We start from the raw sequence: 9,983 nt of genomic DNA, 5'->3' as shown, positions 1-9,983 counted from the left end.
GCAAACTGGATCGATTTCGAACAAGGAGAAGCAGACATAAAAAGACAAAGAGCAGCAGAAGAGCAAAGCAATTGGCAACCCCTAAAGGGCTTTATCTAACGTTTTGAGTATTTTTGTCATCTGAAGATAATGCAAAACTAAGAAATTAGGTGGGCTGCTAATTTAGAATATGATGATCCTAAACAAAAATGGGGATATTTAAAGTCCTTAAAGCCTTTACATTTCCTACAGAGAAAGCTCATATTGCTTTAATTAAAATTACTTTATCTTGAAAGAGGCCATTGTCTTAGTCCATTTACTCATTGTTATGTTAATGTTCAGAGCGATGTGTAAAAAAGTGAAGCTCAACACTCAGGTTGAGCATACTTGTATAAATATATTTTTTCTTTCTACTTTGCCAGGATAAAATTAGAGACTAATGGCAAAGCAGACTCGGAGGGAACTGTTTACAAATGATCCATTTTTAGATTTATATAATTCAGAAGGATTGGATGGGGAAGGTAAGAAGAGACTTGGTCTTTCCCTGCTAGTCTCTGCCATTTTGGACTGGGAGATTGATTGCTGCCTCCCACCCCTCCTGCCTGACCAGCAGATCGGCTGTGCTATCCTCTGCTTTTGCTTGGCAACCATTGTTGGAGCCATGGCCTTCCGTTTGTGATTCCATGATAAACTGCACTTGCAGGCATTAATTACCATCAGCGAAGTCTCAGAGTCTCTCATGGGAGAAGAAGCTCTGGGTTTCTGGGGCTTATAAGGAAGGAGGTGCTCCAAAAGCACAGCTGGCAGTGTTGCTGGCAGTAAGCAACCAGACTATAGGTGGCTGCTGAAGCTGCCCACCAAAGGGGGCTGGCCTTTGGTGCCAGGCCTTCAGTATGGGACTGAGGGCTGGAGCAGAGTATATTCTTTTATGGCTGTTTTAGAAGCTGAAGCTGTCCCTTAGTTAGCTTCTGTTGTCTGAGTCTTGGGTGAGACTAGTCTACCATGTGTCTAGGCTTGTCTGCAAACGGGGAGACAGGGGCGTATATCCACTGACTATGGGGTGGCTATTCTGGTAGTTGAGGAAAATAGAAGAAGTAATGTTGGCAAAGCAGCAGGACATTTCAAGGGAAGGAAAATCAGAAATTTAATAGCTGTTTCCCCTTCAGGCTAGCATGCCAGCTTTTTGACTTTGAGAAGGAGTGCCAACCAACCTCAGAGCCTCACCTTGCTCTGTGTAATACCAGGTCAGTCCAGAATAAATCAGAAACAATCCATGATCTGATTATGGATGAAGGGGCTTACCTGGAATGTATCACAGAGACTTGGTTGGGGGAGGCCGGTGGTCAGCCCAGTCTGGTCCCAGCTTCTCCCTTCAGGTTACTCTGTTGAGGAGCAGGTGAGGGATGTGGGTGAGGATGTGGAGTGACTGTGGTCTACAAGAACAACATCTCCCTCACCAGAAACCCTATTTAAATGTCTGGCCATATAGAATGTGTATACTTAAGTTTGGGGACCAGGGATCGACTAGGACTTCTGTTGGTGTACCAATCACCACACTGCCCAACAGAGTCCCTAACTGAGTGGACGGACTTGATCTTGTGCTTGACACTGGAGTCTCCCAGGCATGTGGTGGTGGCGGGGGTTCAAACGTCACTTTGGGACCAATTTGTCCAGGGCGGCTCATAAGTTCATAGTGGCCATGACAACTATGGGCCTATCCAAAGTAGTCTTGAAACCAATGCATGTTGCTGGTCACATGCTTGATCTGATCTTTCACTCTGATCAGGGTGGTGTTCTGTGGGTGGAGGCTCGTGTGATTTCCCCATTGTCATGGATGGACCACCATCTGGTTAGGTTTGGGCTAACAATCATGTCCCTACCTCCACAGGGTGAGGGGCCTATTAGGATTTTCTACCCAAGAAGGCTATTGGGTCCAATACTATTCCAAGAAGCCTCAGATGGATTTAGTGTTAGCTCTGCCAGTGATCCTGTTGATGCCTGGTGGTGAAGTGGAACAGCAAACTCACCAGTACAGTTTACATGATCGCTCCTAAATGTCCTCTCCAACCTGCTTAAAAACTGGCCCCATGGTATAAGGAAGAACTACGGGATCTGAAGCAGCAAAGAAGACAACTGGAGCACAAGTGGAGGAAGATTCAACTCAAATCCAACAGATGACAACATAGAGTACATTTGAAGATCTATCTTTAGGCAATATGTGTGTGTGGCAAAGAAGCAATTCCCTTCTGCCCGTATTGCATCCACAAGCTCACATCCAGCAGAATATTTCAGGATTGTGAGAAGGCTAGTGCATGCCCCTCCTCACTTGAATCAGAATTTGGAACCATCAGTTATCCACTGTGATGTTTTAAATGAGTTCTTTCTGGATAAAATCTCCTGTATTTGGCCCAAGTTACACTCAGACCCCCACAATTACTGCAGTGTCTGGTGTGGAGGTCTCCAGCAACTCCTCTTGTGTGTTTAGATGGGATCAATTTCAGTTTGTGACTCCAGAGGATGTGGACATATAGATGTATATTTTATAATTAGTTTAGATATATTTAATATGGTTAGACAGTTTTTAAATTACATGGCTTTATGACTATTATATTAAAATATCTGTATACAATATTTGTATTCCCTTTTGACGCATTGTGAGAATTGTTGAACCTCCAAATGTGGATTTCATATTCTGGGGAATGGGAGTGATGCTGCTGTGGATCTTGTACATGTATAAATATATTGTGTAAATCACTGGTTGCCAATCTGTGGTCCTCCAGATGTTGCTGGGCATTGTAGTTCAGCAACATCTGGTGGACCACAAGTTGGAATAGAATAGATAGTATAGAATAGATTGCTATACTACAAATCCCCAATTTCACTTCCTGTAAGAAGTGCCCCAAACTTCCTTGTGAAGGCAGCCTGTGAAACAATATATTCAATTAGAATTTATTTGGTTAGAGAAAATGACCAGACAATTCATTTATAACACAAATGCAGGCATTTCCCCCCCCCCCCAAAATGTCTTTCCCAAAGCTTCTTCATGTAACTACTCATGGCTAGAAGCAAGTTTCAGATTCGGGTCACTGCACATGAGTGATATTAAGATAAAGAAACTTGGCTACATTCACCCCTTGGTGTACTAGAGAAACAGTAGAAGTGAATATGGCATGTATTGCTTCAGTCCTTTTGCATGTCACTAACTACACAGGATACAGACATTTGCTGAAAACAAGCATCGAAGCCCATGGCTTTATAAACTTACTCCAGTCTCCAGTGGATGGCTTTTGAGCTCATTTATACTGTGATAAAACCATGGACTCACACATGACTGAGGTTCCGTTGTATTATTTGCAAATATTTATTTTGTATTAGTTTATTATGTATTGCATTGATATATAGCCTTTCTATTTGGTACCCCATCAGTTAAACTTCCATAATGTGATTCTGCTCAAATACAAAGTTGAAAGTTGGCTCCTCCCTGCTTCTGGCTGTCAGTGTCATGAGGCTACAGCAGAGATGGCAAATGAAGGGCTGTCCGTGAATATTTTTTCACTCAAACTTTTAGTCAGATTTATAGTTTTAATACTTTTAATGTTTGGTTTTAACTGATTTTACTGTTTGTTTACTTGATTTTAATTGTTTGATTAATTTTAATTGTAAACCGCCCAGAGACATGTTTTGGGCAGTATAGAAATATGTTAAATAAATGCCAAGCATTAGCAAGGAAAACAATGGCAAGTATTGTGTACTCTCTTGTTTAACCTTTAACAATAGCTCCAGAGTTGTAAATTATATACTAACTTAACATATTTACTCAGTCTTTTATTTCCTACCAGTCTCTGAGGTCATTCACACCATCAAAAACTGTGTTCTACATAGGTTTGGGAGCTGTGTGTGCTCCCAATTTTTGGTTGTGTGGAAGCAAGGTAGGAGGAAACCCTGGGTAGAAATGATTGTGTGGAAGCAAGGTAGGAGGAAACCCTGCCTTGTTTTTCCTTCTACCTTGCTTCCACACAATTGAAATTTGGGAGCACACACAGCTCCCAAACCCGGGTAGAACACAATTTTTGAATGTTTGAATGACCTCTCTTTCTCTGTTTGTGCTCGTATTTCCTATCTCTGTGGCCACTTCCTGTCTCTGCTGCACAGTCTGCTGGGATCTGAAGTACTGCTGGAAAACCTGTAAGCAGCTACACTACATCCCTCCCTTTGTAAGGTTAAACAAACACTAAACACTGTCCAGCTTTAAAAACATTTTTGAAATATAACCCTTCTTCCTAACACGCTGCCAAAAACTGCATAACCATATCCTTAAATCTGGAAGGTCTTTTAAATACTTGTCCACTTTTCGTAGTCTTCTCTAGAGTAGGTTCTACATCATAAGTATCAGTTTCATCAACTGTTCCACTGACACTGTTCTCAGATAGTTCCTCAGTGTCCTGCATCACAGGAGTGTGCAAATCTGAGTTACTAGAAACTGCTAAATCATCACATTTTGGTTGAGATGGAACCTTTATCAGATGTTTGACACTTCTAATCAAAACACTGAGTGTTGACAAGTTCAAAGGAAGAATCTGATTTGCTTCGAAGAATAACATAGTGTACATTTCTGTACATTAGCTGAAGTTTGTCACCTGCAGTTTTGTTAGCATTATACACCAGATCCCCAACTTTAAAATTACAGCCCTTAACCCTATGGGTAGCATCAGCATAATGTTTCATTTGGTACTGGTACTGTTGGTGCTGGTCACTATCATGTGACTCATCCACTACTCTTTGAGTGCCAAGGGCAGGAAGTTTAGTTTGAATAAGATTCCATTCACTCCCAGTATCAATGACCATCTCCAGTGGCTTTCTATTAATTTGCACAATTTCCTTTCCTTCAGAATCCACAAAATAAACAAACTCTTCCTCCTCCTCATTACTTTCAGTTGCCAAGAGAGCACCCTTTGTGTCCTGGTTATGTAATGCAACCTTAGTTTTCCCCCCTGACAAACACGAGCAAAATGCTCAACATTTTTACAATATAAGCAAGTAGCATTCAGGGCACCACACTGTTCTCTAGTGTGGCTCAATAATCCAAAGTGATAACCTGGCGTGTCTCTATTTGGTTGATTACTGTCATGGAATGCTGTATCCCTGGAAGTTCTAACAAATTGTTTGGTCTTTACTTGATGAGGGACAAGGTTAACAGAAGTGTCTGCAGATTCACTAATTAGTGCAGGCATTAAACGGCTTTCTTCCTGAGCACTTTCATACAGCTTGCCCATTTTAATTGCTTTATCTAATGTCAGATCATCTTGCTGCAAATATTTATCTCATAAATATTTGTATATGCATTTTCCCACCACATGATCACAAATCATATCGGCTCCCAACTGTCCATGTTCACAGAATTTAGCTAATTCTCTAAGTGCATTAACATGTGCATCTACAGATGCCTCTGAGTACCAGTTGCAGGGGAGTAACAACAGGAGAGAGGGCATGCCTTCAGCTCCTGCCTGTGGCTTCGAGCGGCATCTGGTGGGCCACTGTGCGAAACAAGATGCTGGACTAGATGGGACTTGGGCCTGATCCAGCAGGGCTGTTCTTATGTACATATTCACCAGGTGCTTGTTCTAGTTTACAACAAACCATAAACTGTCTCTGGGCAGTTTACAACAATACAATAAAAACAACAAATAAAAAGGTTAAAACATTACAACAATTTAAAATTTGAAACAATGTTAAAATTATTAGAAACCATCTAACTATTTAAACAGTACCTAATTAAAAGCCTGGGTGAACAAATGTGCCTTGACTGCCTTTTTAAAAGTTGTAATTGATGGGGAGGCTCTTATTTCAGCAGGGAGCATGTTCCAAAGCCTTGGGGCAGCAAGGCCAGAACTTCTATGTCCAAACCTAACCGGTCCATCACAACATTTCCGCATAGAGTGCAATACTTATCTAAGGCAGCTTTTGTTTGTAAAAAGGTACCCTTATCCCCTGGCACTTAGGAGAAAATGTGATGTACTGCAGTTCCCAAACAATGTAGCAATTTTGCTCTTCTAATAGCATCATCACATTCCTTATCTAATTTGGTAGCAATTTCATAGAATGTAAAGGAGTCCATCCACAGCTTGTACACAGTGTACAGGTCATCTGTATTAATATTCAGAGCTGTGTGGCTGCAAGGCCAGAGTTAGCCCTGCAGATATGGTTGTTTGATATCCCAGCTTGGTTGCCAATTGCCGTGTACTCTCTTGTTTAATCTTTAACAATTAGCTCCAGAGTTGTAAATTATATTAAGGTCTTTAATAACAGCAGCATTTATTTGTTATTATGTAGTTGGTCCAGAATGCGGTGGCCAGGTTGGGCGCTGGATAATTTAGGAAAGACCATATAACTCCGGTGTTGAAAGAACTAAGCTGGCTGCCAATACGTTTCCGGGCAAAATCCAAGGTGAAGGCTGTTACCTATAAAGCCCTAAACAGTCTAAGTCCTGGGTATTTAAGAGAACATCTTCTTCACAATGAGCAACACCGCTGTTGAGATCATCTAGAGAGGTTTGCCTGCAGTAGCCACCAGTTCATTTGGCAGCTACTCGGGAACAAGCCTTCTCTGTTGCTGCTCCTGGACTTTGGAATGAGCTCCCTGTTGAAATGAGAGCCTCCCCATCTCTGGCAACTTTAAAAAAGGCACTGAAGACGCATTTATTCACTCAGGCTTTTAATTAGATTTATGGTTTAAATTTTTAATGCTGGTTATAAATGTTTTTAATGCTAATGTTTTTAACATTTAAATGATTTTTAAATGATGTTTAGTTTTGATTTTAACCTAAACATCATAATTTTGGCTTCATTGCTCCTTTTATAGGGACTTACGTCTAGAATTAATATCTCCACTGCTGGCTCATTTCCCAGGAAATTTGCCTAGTCAACAAGTGGCTTTCCTGCTTGAGGACAGTATTCCTGCCATCACTCGGAAAGTGGCGGGCTTTTGTGTGGCAGCTCAAAGAATGCGTCAGTTTTTAATTAATAATTCTAGTGCTGCCCTATAACCTTTCAGTTTTAATATTGTTGGTGGGTTAGACTCTTGACTTGTTATCTTTTTAATGGTTATTTATATTTTAATTGTATTTTTAAAATGGTATTTATTTCCCCCCCTTGTTGTGCTGGTCATAGACCGTAATAAACTTTGATTGATTGATTTTAACTGTTAATTGATTTTAATTGTTTCTGTTTGTTGTAAACTGCCCTAAGCCATTTTGGAGGGGCGCTATATAAATAAAATAAATAAAATGTTATTTAACAACAATTGTTGTCATAATGAATGTGGGTGTGCACAATCCAGCCCTTCTGTGAGCTTTTATATGGCGTCCCGCTCCATACTGTCTCCAATACTTTTTAACATCTATATGAAACCGCTGAGAGAGATCATTGGGAGGTCCATTGAGTTGGCAGGGTATGATCAATATGCTGATCAGGGTATTATCAGTATGCTGATGACACCCAAATCTATTTCTTCATGTCAACATCAGCAGGAGAAGGCATAATTTTCCCCAAATGCCTGGATAGAGGTGGTAATGAGCTGGATGAGGAATAATAAACTGAGATTGGATCATATAAGACAGAGGTACTTATTGTGCAGGGTTGGAACTCCAGAGATGATTTTGATCTGCTGGTTCTAGATGTGGTCACACTTCCCCAGAAGGAACAGGTACTCAGTCTGAGAATGCTTGTGGATCAACACTCTCCCTAGTATCTCAGGCTGATGCAGTGGCCAGAGGTGGCTTTCTATCAGCTTTGGCTAATACACCAGCTGCATCCATTTCTTGAGATGAACGACCTCATAAAAGTGGTACATATGCTGGTAACCTCCAGACTTGACTACAGCGATGTGCTCTATGTGGGGCTGCCTTTGTATGTTGTCCGGAAACTGCAGTTGGTACACTGGTCATCTCAAAGAGACCATATTACTCCTATACTAAAAGAACTACAATGGCTGCTGATAAGTTTCTGGGCAAAATACAAAGTGCTAGTTATGACCTATAAAGCCCTACATGGCTTAGGCCCAGGATATTTAAGAGAACATTCTTCACTATGAGCTCCACCATCCATTGAGATCATCCGTAGAGGCCCGTCTGCAGTTGCCACTGGCTTGTCTGGTGGCCACAGAGAGTTGGGCCTTCTCTGTTGTTGCCCTAAGACTCTGGAATGCAGTCCCTGCAGAAATAAGAGCCTCCTAATCTCTGACAGCTTTTAAAAAGTACTTAGACTTATTTCTTCACCCAAGCTTTTTAATTTGACTGTGGTTTTAAACTGTTTAAAAGGTTTTTATTTTCTGTGTTTGAACTTGTTTTATATTGTTGTAAACCACCCAGAGATGGAAGTTTGGGGCGGTGAACTAATTCAATAAACAAACAAACATACAAACAAACAAAGCATGAGCTGCAGATGTTAGACTAGTCCACTAAAGAAGGAGGAACCCTAGGTCTGGAAGCTCTCTATCCTAGCCCCATATACTGTACAGTGCTTGAACTGTAGAATTGTAGAATATATTGGGGTCTCCTAATGACTCTCACAAGCCCCACCATTACAACCCCCATCCCAAATTTAGTCAAATTATGGTCCTTCATATCACTCTAAAGCCCACATGAGTCCAGAACCAAAGATAAGGTGGTACTTGCTGATCTTCCTGTAATGTGCAACACCAAAAGCAACAGTGTGCTCTGGCCACGTTGGTTCAAACTATTGCATGAACGAGAGGGTCCAAGCATAACTTTCTAGTCAGTTCTTCTCTCTTCTCTCTTAATTTCCACCTAGTAAGAGTAGGAATCTTTCTAGGAGTTCAGGGATCTCCTCAGACACAACCCTCAGCCAGACACCCTACCTCCATAGTCTTGCTGAATCACCACCACCCTGCAAGATTCTGACCATGAACAGACTGAGGTCATTCACACAATCAAAAATTGTGTTCTACCTGGGTATGGGAGCTATGTGTGTTCCCAATGTTTGGCTGTGTGGAAGCAAGTTAGGAGGAAAACCTGGGTACAAGTGATTGTGTGGAAGCAAGTTAAGAGGAAAACCTGGGTTTTCCACCTACCTTGCTGCTCCTTAAATTGCCACTCCTCAAATCTTACCACCATAGGCAAATGCCTGCCCAGCCTCTCCATTAATCTGCCACCGGGGATTACAAAAACTTCTTTAAATATATCAGAAATAGAAAACCTGCCAGGCAGGCAGTTGGACCCTTAGTTGACGAGGGAGGGAAAGGGATTATTAAGGAGGATAAGGAGATTGCAGAGAAGCTGAATGAGTTCTTTGTATCTGCCTTCACGGTGGAGGACACTGACCATAGACCCCCCTCTGGAACTGAGCTTCTCAGGCTTGGAGGCTGAAGAACTGGACCAATTTGAGGTGATGAGAAAGGATGGTCTAAACTTGCTTTGAGAAACTAAAAATTAACAAATCGCCAGGGCCAGATGGCATCCATCCAATAGTTCTGAAGGAACTCAAATGTGAAAATGCTGATCTCCTAGCAAAAATATGTAACCAGAGGACTGGAAAGCAGCTAATGTAACTCCAGTTTTCAAAAAGGGATTGGGGGTGGGGGTGGGATATGGGAAATTACAAACCGCTTAGCTTAATGTTGGTGCCAGGTAAGTTGATGGAAAGCATACTTTGAGGACAAAAATGTTAAACACATAGAAGAACGGAGTTTGCTTAAAGAGAACCAGCATGGCTTCTGCAAGGGAAGTCTTGCCTCACTAACCTTTTGGAGTTCTTTGAGAGTGTAAACAGGCATGTGGATAATGATGATCCAGTTGACATAGTATACTTGGACTTCCAAAAAGCTTTTGACAAAGTTCCTCACCAAAGGCTCTTGAATAAACATAGCAGTAATGGAATAAGGGGACAGTTTCATGTGTGAATCAGTAACTAGTTGAGGGACAGGAAACAGAGAGCAGGAATAAATTGACAGCTTTCACAATGGAGGTAGGTAGGAAGTGGGGTCCCCCA

The sequence above is a fragment of the Hemicordylus capensis genome, chromosome 3 (genome assembly GCF_027244095.1).
Source record: "Hemicordylus capensis ecotype Gifberg chromosome 3, rHemCap1.1.pri, whole genome shotgun sequence".
Taxonomy (NCBI): Eukaryota; Metazoa; Chordata; class Lepidosauria; order Squamata; family Cordylidae; genus Hemicordylus; species Hemicordylus capensis.
The sequence above is the reverse complement of the archived record's forward strand: the minus strand, read 5'-3'. Positions refer to the sequence as shown.